Here is a 12,981-nt window from a genome sequence, read left to right as displayed (position 1 = left end):
AAGAGAAAAGTGAAAAGAAAAAATCTAGGAACTATAAGCTTTTAATTAACTGATTTGAAACAAAATGAGATAGTTTTTCACATGACATACAACTAAGTCGTAAAAGTCAAGATTTTTGATATAGTCTTTTTTCCATGACAGATGTGGCTTTGAAAGTCACACAGCTGCAATTTTTTCTTTAGCTATGGTGTTGTTGACCTGCACTACTGTCCTGGGTTTTATCTGGTGACAACGGAAAAAAAAAATCTGGCTTCTGGCAAAGAGGAGAGCTACTAAAAATGAAACCAAATATCAACAGCATTAAAACTGGTTCCAGTGTTTCATGCCAGCAGTTTGGAACACAAATAAGCCACCGACTAATTTCCAGCCCTGTAATACTTACCTCCATGCTCTTCTGCATCTTTTAAATCTGCCAGTTACCCAGTTACAGAAGTAGTTCATGAACCTTCTTCAGCTGACTTGGCTCATTCATAGATAATACCAGTCTGGAAAATGAACCCACAAGTTCATTTAAAGTCCAGTGAATTATGAAATAGAAGTCAATGAACTGCTCGCGTCTACTCATCCTGTACTGTCCACGGGCTTCTATTAGACCATTCAAAATGCTCTGAAGTGAATCATTACTTAATTAAATTACTGAGAGCTGAGATTACAGAGAAACCACATAAAATATTCAGAGAATCAGGTTTAAAGAGAAGTAGAAATATGAACCACTATGTTTCTCAACTATTAATCATATCACCTGTGACACTCTTTTTATGCATGAGACCGTAGCTGACAAAAATACCTGTTGAGAAAATAACTCAGCTATATGTTTTATTCAGTATTAGGACACATCAATGCCAACTTCAAAATTAATGATTCCAATTATATATGTTAAACTTGGGAAATTCAAGGTAAATCCAACTAACTACTTAAATCCATCCATTGCTGAAAGTGGTAATTTAGAAGAATACTTTGAACTCTCACATCTTCTTATTCAAATATGACAAATTGAAAGAAAGGAAATTAATATTTGAAGCATACAAAGTTATAAATTTTACATTGCCCATGTAATAAGCAAATAAATTATTCATATTATGCAGAAGGAAAAGACAAATCTGGCCAAAACACATTTACTTCTTACCTGCAAATTAGTGAGTGATTTTATTAGCTACTCCTCTTCTTCCAGTGCCTAAACTTTTTTAAGAAATCACTCTTAGTTATATACACTAATAAAATTTTATACTTCCTATGTAAAAAAACCTGTTTTGTAGAAAAAACCCCAAGAGTTACTTACTGAGAAAAAAAAAAGTCATGTATTTAATTAAAAAAAACACAGCATAATGATATTGATTATGGTAAAATAGATGTACGGAACTGGGACTATAAATAGCTTTTTGGAGGCCTTTCTGTGTGCCAACACATCAAGTAAATACATTAAAACCTATAATTCTGACTTCCTCTTGGAGAATGAAGATTGCATTCTTTCCTTACTAAGAATTTACTGCTAATACACAAAAATTCTATGAAGTATCGATTGTTTTGCAGTGAGCTATTTCTTCCTTCCTTCTTGATCAGTCAAACATTTATTTGTTTCTTGTCTTTAAAATTTATCATCCTACCCAGGCTTGTATCTAGCTTACAGTATTTTATGTATTTTATTTATGTATTTTATTTATGTCAATGTCATTTGCAAATGTGACAGCTATCACCCATGGTTAACAGCTTATTTATATATACAAAAATCACATCAATATACTGGCCAAAATAGTCATAAAACCCAGTTAGGCATAAAGCATTTATTGTGCTTTACACAAAATGCGAGAAAAAATATTGATCATATAAATAAATAACTCTGCTTACTTCATTTAGAATAGTTTGAATATTCTATGGTAGAAGCCTTATATTACAAAGTTCTGCTTACAGACACAATTTTACTCAGTAAATCAGATATTCCCATGCCACAGAGTCACACCACACATACATTCACCTAATAGACTATTTCATTTTAAGCATGTTAAATATATGGTAAAATTACAAACTTGGTTTGAATAAAGAAACTGTGGCCTAAAGAGAGAAGCAGAGTCATGGCAGAGCAACAAATTTTGTGCACTCAGGTCCAACTAGACAGATTTTATTATTGTACTAAAAAGCTTCAATACATCATCTTTTACTACTGTGTTTATGTGATAGAAGCAATGGGGTTTTTGGAAAAAAAATCTTTCTGATTGGTGATATATACTAACTGACAGGGATATTCTTTCTTATCATTTGGGATAACATTGGAGCTAGATTATATCTGTATGATGTATTTATATTTATGTGTCTGTTTCTTAGGGTGAATCACAAGACTGAAGGGAGCACTTAGTTCTGGGATGACTCTCTTGATCTACTGGTTCCATTTGATATAGACTCAAAAGTATATTTGTTGTTGTTGTTGTTCAAAGATGCTATCCTGATAGCTTTCCTGGGGAAAAAATGTTTCACATTACAAGATGTTGGGGTCATATTAGGGTAGAAATGGCAGTGGGTGGTGTGTGCTTAGAGGCATTTAGTATTCTGTTTCAAAATAACTGAGGGGGCCACAGTTCTGATCTATATTTTAGTCATGACTGATCCCTTTATATTACCTAAGAGCCTTATAGAGCATTCAAAATATTATGTGTGGGAAAAATATGACTGACTGAATATGTGAGATTCAAACATTTTTTATTCAAAAGTTTTCTATTGTAACCACTCTATATGAGAAAAATGTAGATAACTGCCTATAAATCAAGGCTTTTTTGTTAAAAGAGATAATGATGGGTTTTGTCCTGTCCTGCAGAAGCACAGTGGTAGGCTAACCTACATCAGAATAGCTCTTCTCCTGAAGTCTAAATTTTGTGCAGCTGGGTATGACGAGCTTTCTTTTGTATATTGTTGGATGGAGTGAAACTGCTTCCCAGCAGGGCGGGCTTTCTGAACAAATTTTTGCTGTAAGTCACACATCCACCTGCAGTATACTCACACAGTTCAGCGCTTGGGAGTCATAGCTGTTGATGTCTTATGAAATGTAAGCATGAGGGAATAAGAAGCTCTGCTTTCCCATGCTCCTGGGAGCGGAAGTATTTGTTCATGTTGCTTGGCACTTAGACCTCTGTCTAATAGAAGTCTTGATTTCATTTTTTACCCTCAAGACTGGGTGGACAAGGTCCAGACTCCCCTAATACAATTCCACTGGCTAGTATTTTTCTTTTTATTTGTAAGTAAATTTAATTTTAACTTATTGCATTATTTGACTCTCAGGCATAGCAGAAATACAAGCAAATAGGAAATCTAGAGCAGAAAAACTCTTCTTGAAGGTCTCTGTTTTTCTCACATTCCTCAGTTAATGGAAAATAAATCATTAGCAACTCAAAAGCTTTCAAAAATTAAATGATTAATTTTTACTATCAAGTTTGGGCGGACAACTCTATAATGATTTATATTAATGTGTTCTTGTACATTTAATTTGGCAAACATAAGCTGGGGTCACCCCTGTCCCAGCCATGCTGCAGCAGAGCTGGTCTCCATCTCCTCACAGCCCTGCACTTCCTGGCCATAGGCACCACTGAATACTCACTTTCAGGCCCAAATCCTGACCACTCCACCCAGGAGTCACCCCTGCAGCCCACCGTTGATGTCAAAGTCTGGACATCTGGACACAACAGAGCCATGATTCATCCATGATTTTAATATACCTGGCATTCCCTTTTCAGAGACTCCTAAGTGATTTCCGAAAGACTGTCTCATCTGATCCATATGTTCTATAACTTCTATAAAAGCCAATAAGAATGTTGCTGCACTTTGGACTGCTCTTTGAATAAACTGTGCCTACAACCTGCATTCCATACAAAACTTAAGAGTACCCCCGGTCCTGTTTACTGGTCAGACAAGAAATGGCCTCAGATGATGAAACATTTGCCCTGTGTACTGAGTTTCTAAGGGCAGGTTTTGGTAGCGGGGGGCCACAGTGGTGGCTTCTGTTAGAAGCTTCTAGAAGTTCCCTCCATGTCCAGCAGAGCCAACGCCAGGACAGTTCCAGGGCAGACCCACTTCCAACCAAGGCTGGGCTAATTAGAAATGTTGGTAAACTCTCTGTGGTAATACACTAAAGAAGAAGAAGAAAAAATATTGTGCACTTGTAATTGCAGCTGGAGCAGATGAGAACATGCAAGATTAACAACTCTGCAGATACCAAAGTCAGTGGAGGAGAGAGGAGGCGCTGCAGGGGCCAGGGCTGAGATTACCCTGCAGTCCATGGTGCAGACTGTGATAAAACAGCTGTCCCCCTGCAGCCCATGGGGAGCACGTGGGTGCAGAGATCCACCTGCAGTCCATAGGAAATCCAGGCCAGAGCAGGGGAAGGCCTGAGAGGAGTCTATGAACATGTGTGAGACTCGTGCTGGAGCAGGCTCCTGGCAGAGACTTGCCAACCTGTGGAGAGTGGAGCCTGTGCTGGAGCAGGTTTGCAGGTAGAACTTATGCCCCAGTGGTCCTGATGGACCTGAACAACTGTGCCTTAAGGACTGCATCCCATGGAAATGAGACCCATACCGCAGCAGTTTGTGGAGAACTGTTGCCCATGATATGGACTCATTGGAAAAGTTCTGGAGAACTTCCAGAGCGCTCCTCTCCATCAGCAGCAGAAAGAAACAGCATGCGATGAATTACTGTAACCCCTATTCCCTCTCTGCTATGTCACTGAGAAAGGGATGGAGGGGAAGTGTTTTAAGGTTTTATTTTGCTTCTCATTATTATGATTATTGCTAGTAATAAATTCAATTATTATCTCTAATTCAAGTCTGGTTTTTTTTTTTTTTTGTGAGAGTATATGATGAATGATCTTTCTCTGTCATTACTTCAACTCACAAATCCTTCATATTTTCTCTCCCCTGTCCAAATGCAGAGAGGAGTGATGGAGATGCTTTGGTGGGTGTCTGGCAGCCAATACCTAGCTATTCTTATTTTGTTGCTTTTCATAGCTTGAGGGCAGGTGATATGATTTAATGTGTCTAGCTCACAGAATATATTTGATGGTTTTCTACTTGGCAACAAAGCCTAACTACCAAAGAGGACTGCAGAGAGGAAAAGTCATTCTCTTCTTGTCATTAGATTTTGCCACTCCTATAAACTGAATTTGAAGTAGCACAAACAGAAGTGTGATCAATTTCTTGATGTGAATGAAGATAGAGGAGCCTCTAAAACATAATGTGATAAAAAACTATGACTCACAAGAAAAACCCCTCTGTATTGAAAAAATTCTCCCCAAACTTTGTACAGTACTGCCACAGTATGTGCAGGGAAAAAATCATGAATATTGCATAATATGGATTTTGAACATAATACATAGTGTAATTCCTGGGTAAATTGTTATTGTACATCAGCAGTTGTAATGGTGTTTGCCATAAGAAAATATAAATTTTATTTCAGGCATAGAAAGAGGTACTATTTTCTTGTACATTTAAATCTAATTGCTTAGAATATTGTATAAAATTCCATGTAGTTTTGTGCAGAGAACAAGACAACAAGAAATTCTATTTTTAGTCTAGTTTAAACATTGCTTCCTTTACCTCTTATTTTCCACAGCAGTGATCAAGGCTCAAAGAAGCTCTTGCAACACTTTTCAGATAGTTTCAGTCATTTTTGCTTCACTTGATGGAGATTACTATTCCCATGTGTTGTGTTAGCAAAGTAGTCATGCAACGCATTTGAAGCTTGAATTAAAAGTCCATTTTTTCCCCTGAACAAGGTTCATAAATAAAAAATATCTTCTCTGAATAAAATTCAGGTATTGCACTGAAGGGAAAAGGCTTTATATGTTAACACCGTCAAAAGTCAATGATGCATAGTAAAATGTCTCCACGAGTGATGAAATTCAGATTTCAAGCTAAATTCTCTAACTTTCATTAAAAAAAAATGTTCCAGTTCACTCAATTTTGTTAGGATTTTTGTCAGGATCAGTTCAATTTTATTATACACGTGTGTTAAATAAACGCCTAAGATATTTCTGCCTTTCTGTACCTTAAATCATCATTTATAGGTTTGACCCACTGCCCCAGAGGAAATGACTTTCAGGACATTATATCTGAGAGAGTGTTAGATGACATCTAGATGCATTCATTTATCACTCACACAATTTACCCCCCTCTAACTCTGAAGTTCATTCAGCAGGCTATGTACTACTTCATCCTCATACACTTAGCTGACTGTCAGTGATAAAGAAGTGAAGACTGTTACCAGTCCTTGGGTTCTCATTAAAATGATCAGTTGAATTCTGTTAAATCACATCTATTCCTGCAGCTGTCAAAGGAATGCAGTGGTTCAGATTATGGTCTTTCCATGGACTGGTAGCTCTGTTAGTTCCCTTGAAAAAAACGACAGACTATAGTACACATTCCGTTCACATCAGTTAGGCATCATAGGGAAGGTGTCCACACTCGGTGCTCATTCTTGGTGCATGGACAGTGTCTCTGGGTAATGGGTATCTAAGGCTGTTTATGGACATTATTAGGATAACTATGTGTATCCATCTGGGACAACTGAAATTCTTTACTGGTCAAGTGTTCAAGTGCCATAGTGATGTAATACTCAGTATTTAAATGAGTTAAATAGGCACCTATGGTTTGAATGAGAGAAAGTTCATTTTTAGCTATGCTTTTAGAGTGTATTTAGTTTTGTGTTAATTTAACTGGGTTTTTTGCTACTTTGTCCATAACTGTTGAAAAGAGAACTATAAGAAAACTAAATTTGAAGAAAAAAGTAGACTTGAAGGCAAAAACAGATTAGAAAGAATGGTCTTGGTTATACATATAGACCCATTTAAAAGAAAATAAAAATAACCTGCTATAAAAGTTCAAAACATGCTTTATATTTCTTAGACTATTTTGCTAAGAAAAGTCATAATTCTTATTCTGGAAAATATAGCCACTTTCAGAAATTAACTGATTTAAAGAGTACAAATATGTCAAATGTAACTTTTGAAATAATTAACTGTACAGATTCGGGCAGACCAAATTGAAAAAAAAACCCGCTTTCCTGCTCTATCCATCTTTTGTACTGTGAACTGATGACATGTCAGACAGATATACCGAACACTCATGAAAAGTTACAGCTCCTAAACTATTTCTCTGTCCTGAAACAACAGTTGATTTCCTTGCTATTTTACTAATGTGTTTACCTAAGAGAGACATGGTGTTTTTGCTCATTATGTCAATAGAGTTGGAACTCTGTTTCTGTGCAGTTGGTGGCCTCTCATGTAAAGTAGCTGAAAGCTTTAAAATCCTTTAGTTGGCTTGATTAGACAATGACCCTTTGCTTGTCATTGATTTCAGAATCTAGAGTTTATTAACAGGTCACCAGGGTACTTTTTTCCCTCTATATTGTTGGCCATTACCCAATTTGAACAACTAAATACAAAACTAAATCAGAATCAAAGTTGTTCTTTTTTAAAAGGTTTCAGTGTTTCTTTTTCCTTTGTATAGTTACAGAATTTTCATGTATATACTAGTACTTTCATATATTTTACATTCTTATGTGATAATTCTAGAATTTTTATTTATTTTTAAATATAGGAATGCAAGTGAAAAATAAGTGGTGAGTCAGTATGGATTTCAGTTAAAGGTTAATACATATTAAAGGCTTTTAATGAAAAAAAAAAAAAACAAACCAACAACTCAAAACAAACTAATAGCAAACCAGATGGAAAAAGCCAAGAAGATATTACTAAAGTAAATCTCATAAAGTGATTTCCAGCATGCCATATCATTCCTTTCTGAAAACTGAAGCAGAATGACAGGTTTTCTGTATAGTGCCTATTTGGAGAAAACAATCAGTGGATAAAGTGCAGAGGAAAAAGAAGGGTTACAGTCTGCAGGTCAGTGGCTGTAGCATGGCTGTGCATAAAGCATTGATTGAAGGCATTGGAAGCAGAGCATCTAACAGTGTAAACAACAGAATAAAATTGATACTGTCCAACACAGATTTCAATACTTCCTGTTTTGGTGCAGCTTGCATACTTGGTAGGTGTATCTGCTATTTCATCATTGAGGAGCTTAAAAATAATGAATAGTAAAGGATTATGGTCCAATTTCCATATAAATGTACTCAACTCATTATTTGTGCTTTTGTATTGATGTTCATCTGGCTGTTCTCTGAACAGTTTCCTGATAGGTTCAGCATGCATTTGATTGAGGCTGCAATCAGGTTATGTTCCCCTAACCTGCCCATGAATATCACATGAAAGAGCAACCCAATCTTTACTTGTGTCTACATATGTGGAACATTTTATTTATTCATAAGAGTCAATGACTTGTAGAAGGTTGGATATTGGATAGACAGAGAAATATCTTCACCAACTGAGTTTTGGCTGATATAGATAAGTTGTAAGACTGTTTTCTTCAAAGTTCTTCTGTGAAATGGACCTGAGCTGATTGATACATAGTATTATTGTTTGTTTCAGACAGGCAAAATCATAGAATCATAGAATGGTTTCAGTTGGGAGGTACCTTTAAAGGTCATCTAGTTCCAGTGCTCTTCCAACGGGAAGGGACATCTTCCACTAGATGAAGTTGCTTAGAGCCCAGTCTAGCCTGCCTATGAACGTTTCCAGGGATAGGGCAACATATGGACAATATATGGACAACCAGTGTCTCACCACTCTCAATATCTAATTTGAATCAATCCTATTTCAGTTTAAAACCTCTACCTCTTATCCTGTCACAACAAGCCCTACTAAAATTTTGTCTCTGCTTCTTAAAGCCCACTGTCAGATGTGAAAGGCCACAATAAGGTCTCCCAGGTGCCTTCCCTTCTCTGGGATGAGAAATCCCGACTCTCCCATAGGAAAAATTTTCCACGCCCTTGATCATTTTTGCCACTCTCTTCTAGACCTGCCCCAACAGGCCCTCATCTTCCCTTGTGCTGAGGACACCAGAGCTGGATGCAGTGTTCCAGGTGAGTTCATACAAGAAAGGAGCAGAAGGGCAGAATTCACTCCTTTGCTGTGCTGGCCATGCTGCTTTGGATGCAGCCCAGGAAACCAATGGCTTTCTGGGTTGCAAAAAGAAATTATTGACTCATATCCATCCTTTCATCCACCAGCACTCCCAAATCACTCTCAACAGGACTGCTGTGAATACGTTCATCTTCTAGCTGAAATATTTCTAGTTTTCTGAGATATTACTTATCTTCCACTCATCTCAAAATAGAAACTAATGTTTAGAACCATAAGTTGTGGAGGAGCTTTATCTCATAAAAGTAGTCAGTGAATTTCCTAGTGAATTTTCTGGCAAATGAAGTGAACAAAGATGTTGCTTTGATTTTTGGTCCTAATATGCATGCTAAACTGCAGAAGCTTTTCCTAGCAGGTGTGATTATCTACTTTGTATGTTGTCTACAGTCATCTGAAGCTCATGAAAAAAAAAATCTCTCTTTAGGACTCCCATACTTCTTTCAAAGGGATACTTTGAAACTGTGCTTTTAATAGTTTCTTTAAGAAATTCTTGGTTGTTTCTGATAATTTTTCCCTCTAGAGTAGTTGTATTTATTCTGAGGAACATTTTAAAAATTTCTTTTTTTATTCTGGACTTTCATGCAAGAGGGTGTATTCCTGAGCAGCTCTAACAATCACCCTTGCAGCCTATCTTCAACTACAAAAATCTTGCAACATAAGATAAATACTGATTCTTGTCTATTGCTTTTTATGAAAAAGCTTACAACAATGTTCTCTGTGGTTTTTTGTTTGTTTGTTTGTGGGGTTTTTGTTTGGTTTTTGTTTGTTCGTTTTTTGTTTTTTCTGGTTTAAAGTTTCCATCTCTAAATGGGAGAAAGCAATAATCTCATTTGACTTTTACAACAATGCATGCAATATTTGCACTAGGTTATGAATATGATTTTAATTTGGCATCAATAATGAAAAAAGTTTTAACAGTTACAGTTTTTTCTACATTGTAATTCTATTTTTCTTTCCTAACATAGAGAAATATAGATTTCATTTTCCTCCACTCATTTCCCTAACTCATTTCAAAACTTAAATTCTTTTTCATGTATTGAGGGAAATGTAACCAAACTCAGAAATTGTTTTGACATATACCTTAAATTATGAGGTAAGAAGTGTAATTTTGAAGCATACTTCCTTTATTGTTTTTTCTTTTCCATTTGTTAAATGACCTGAGACAAGAAGGAAAATTAAATACTTTATCAAAAAATACTACATTTTTTTATGATTCCTCTGGTAAAAGAGCATTCTTCATACCTCCCCGTTCTCCCCCATTTTTTCATCCTGAGCTATAATCCCATCATTTGCTTGACTGACTTTCTTGAACTTTGAACTTTGTTTTAGTCATGTAGAGTGAAAAGTATTATTCTAGCACATCCACCCAGGTGTGATCTGCTCGTCTATGCAGTCATACCTTCTCTGCCTCTCATTTGTCTTAATAATACAGCTAGAAGCATTAGGAACGCCAGTCAGGTCACATCAGTTAATGGACTGTTCTTGTCAGAGACCAAATTTCCTCATTAGAGGCAGAAGGAATAATTTCAATGTTAGATCTCTTCTGGACATTATCTATCTGTATACTTCCCGCTCCCCTGCAGCTCTCCTGTCTAAACCATCACTGGTTTTAATTAATATCCCCTCTTTCTTTCTTTGAGTCAGTGAGCCAGCAATAACCAATGTTGTGTCATTTTCTGTTATGTTGTACTAGTTGTATGCTAGTATTTGAGCATGGCATTAGATCCCATTCTGCAGCTAAAGACCTATTGTTTATTGTTATAGACCATTGAAAAGAAAGACAGGTTGGTTTTTTTTTTTTCCTTAAATTTGGCTTTTTTTTTTAAGAAAACGCCAATTAAATTACTAGGTACTTCATTATTTATATTAGCCCTGAATTCACAAGATAAAATGATAATACATTTAGATCACACTAACAACAGGATATGATCTCTAATTTCATTACAAAAAGCTTAATTTCAGCTGAGTTTTTGTCATTAACTGATGTAGTGATTCCATCTTGGCTAATTTCTGCTTCCCATAATTAGTGTAGGAGTTTGAGTGTTTGCAAAAATAATTTTCTCTTTTTCTGCTGTGAGATAGGATTAGGAGAAAAGCAAAGCAGGCTCCAACTTAAAAGGTATAAAGACAGCTTTATTAACAGGACTACAAAAGAGAAAAAAAATAACAAAAATCAGAATGAAACCTTCAAAACACTTCTCCTCCCCCTGCAACTGTTCACTTTTGTACTTACAATATAAAGAGACAAAACCTAGGATTTTCAGTCACTTTAACCACTTTAATAGTCTTTCACCAGTTCTTTAGGGAGAGGAGCCTCTTAGAAATCTCACAGAGACATTGCCACAAGAAAAACAGTCCTCTGGTGGCTCCCATGTAACAAATCTGCAGCCACCTGGAAGCTCTGTAGACCATGAACTCCCACTCATCGGCAGCTTTTCCCGCAACTGCGTATGGGCCATGGACTCATATATACTCACAGGATATCATTTTAAAGATGAACAGTTCCAAAAGCAAAGGATTTTTTCACCTCAAGGAACAGAGATCTTTTCTCTTTGTAGGGGCAGATCCTCATTTTCATCTAATCTCTCTCTCTCTCTGTTCAAGCGTCTCATGAGACCACAGTTACTTCCATATTTACTTAGTCCATTGTTGTGATGTGTTTTTATGTTAAATGGGTTGTTTTGGTGTCCTCTGTATTAATAACTTAGTCCTAGTACTGTCTAGATTGCATTCACCTATGTAGCTGTCAATTCTTCCGAAATCCTGCCTTTTCTTCCAGACTTTTCCCTGTCAATCTCCCAGTCTTTGATGACTTATTAGTTGTTAAGACTGCTGTGTTCCCTTACTGATTTTAGTATTGTAATCCCTTCTTTGTTCCCTTCTCTCTGTTATAAACGTTTAGCCAATTCCAAATTAATAAATGATTTTATTAATTTTCAAGAATTAACAAACAGAATTTAGGGTCAACAAATGATTGGAAGTTCAGTGTCGAGTCCCAGGATCAGCACTGGGTGAACCTTAGCTGCAACCTCTAGCGCACCATAACTACCCCATTCACAAATTCAGTCTTTTCGGGGTTTGCTTATATACAGTTTATTTAACCGGGCTCAGAGTATTTCTCCACACCTTCTTTGTCTTTCCTCTTTTCCTTCATATTCATGGGATTTCCTCTCTGCTAGTCTGTTGAATGGTTCTTCTCAGGGAGAATGAATATTAACTTGGTTTCTCGGAATCATGTATTGAGATGTGTTCGGTTTCTCAGAATCATGAATGGAGAGGCGTCCCCCAGATGGTGGAGCGAGATCCATATTGGTCATAATGGCTGGATCGTTCACTGATCGTTCACTGATTGTTCATCAGTTCTAATGCCCAAGAAAACCCATCTGTATTCAGACACTCCTTCTTTTCTATTGCTAATTTTGTATTTCCTGATTTCCCAACAGAGGTATTGTTCATCCCAAATTCCCAGCAGAGGTAATTGTCCATCCTAAAAATCCATTTGTCCCAAGCCCAACTGACTTTTCCATTTATTTTGCAGAACATTTCTTAATTTATATTTTATATACACCATAAACACAAATTATCCCATGTCATCCTCATTAGATCCTTACCACGAACCCAGGCCCCCAAGAGAGTCCTTTAAAACCCACTGTCCTGCCCTGAAGACGGACCTTTTTGCTTTCATTTTCTCTTTTAGTTAGACCTTTTGATTTCACTTCTCAGTTAGAGATTTTAGGTCCTAGCCTCTGCTTTGTCTTTGAGTTAGATTGCATTTTATGTTATGCTTTTATAATAAATCGTGGAGCTGCAAGCTAGGTCTATCTCGCATCTTTTATGCTGGGGCACACAGGGCTACGGGGGAATGTGTCATACCCCCATAAAGAAAGAAGAGTCCATCACAAATACCTTTGCTTATCTCTACAATTTAAATACTCTCATCATCGCCCCAATCCATATTTCTCCAACTT

This window comes from Prinia subflava, chromosome 1, assembly GCF_021018805.1.
Source record: "Prinia subflava isolate CZ2003 ecotype Zambia chromosome 1, Cam_Psub_1.2, whole genome shotgun sequence".
NCBI classification, from domain to species: domain Eukaryota; kingdom Metazoa; phylum Chordata; class Aves; order Passeriformes; family Cisticolidae; genus Prinia; species Prinia subflava.
The sequence above is the reverse complement of the archived record's forward strand: the minus strand, read 5'-3'. Positions refer to the sequence as shown.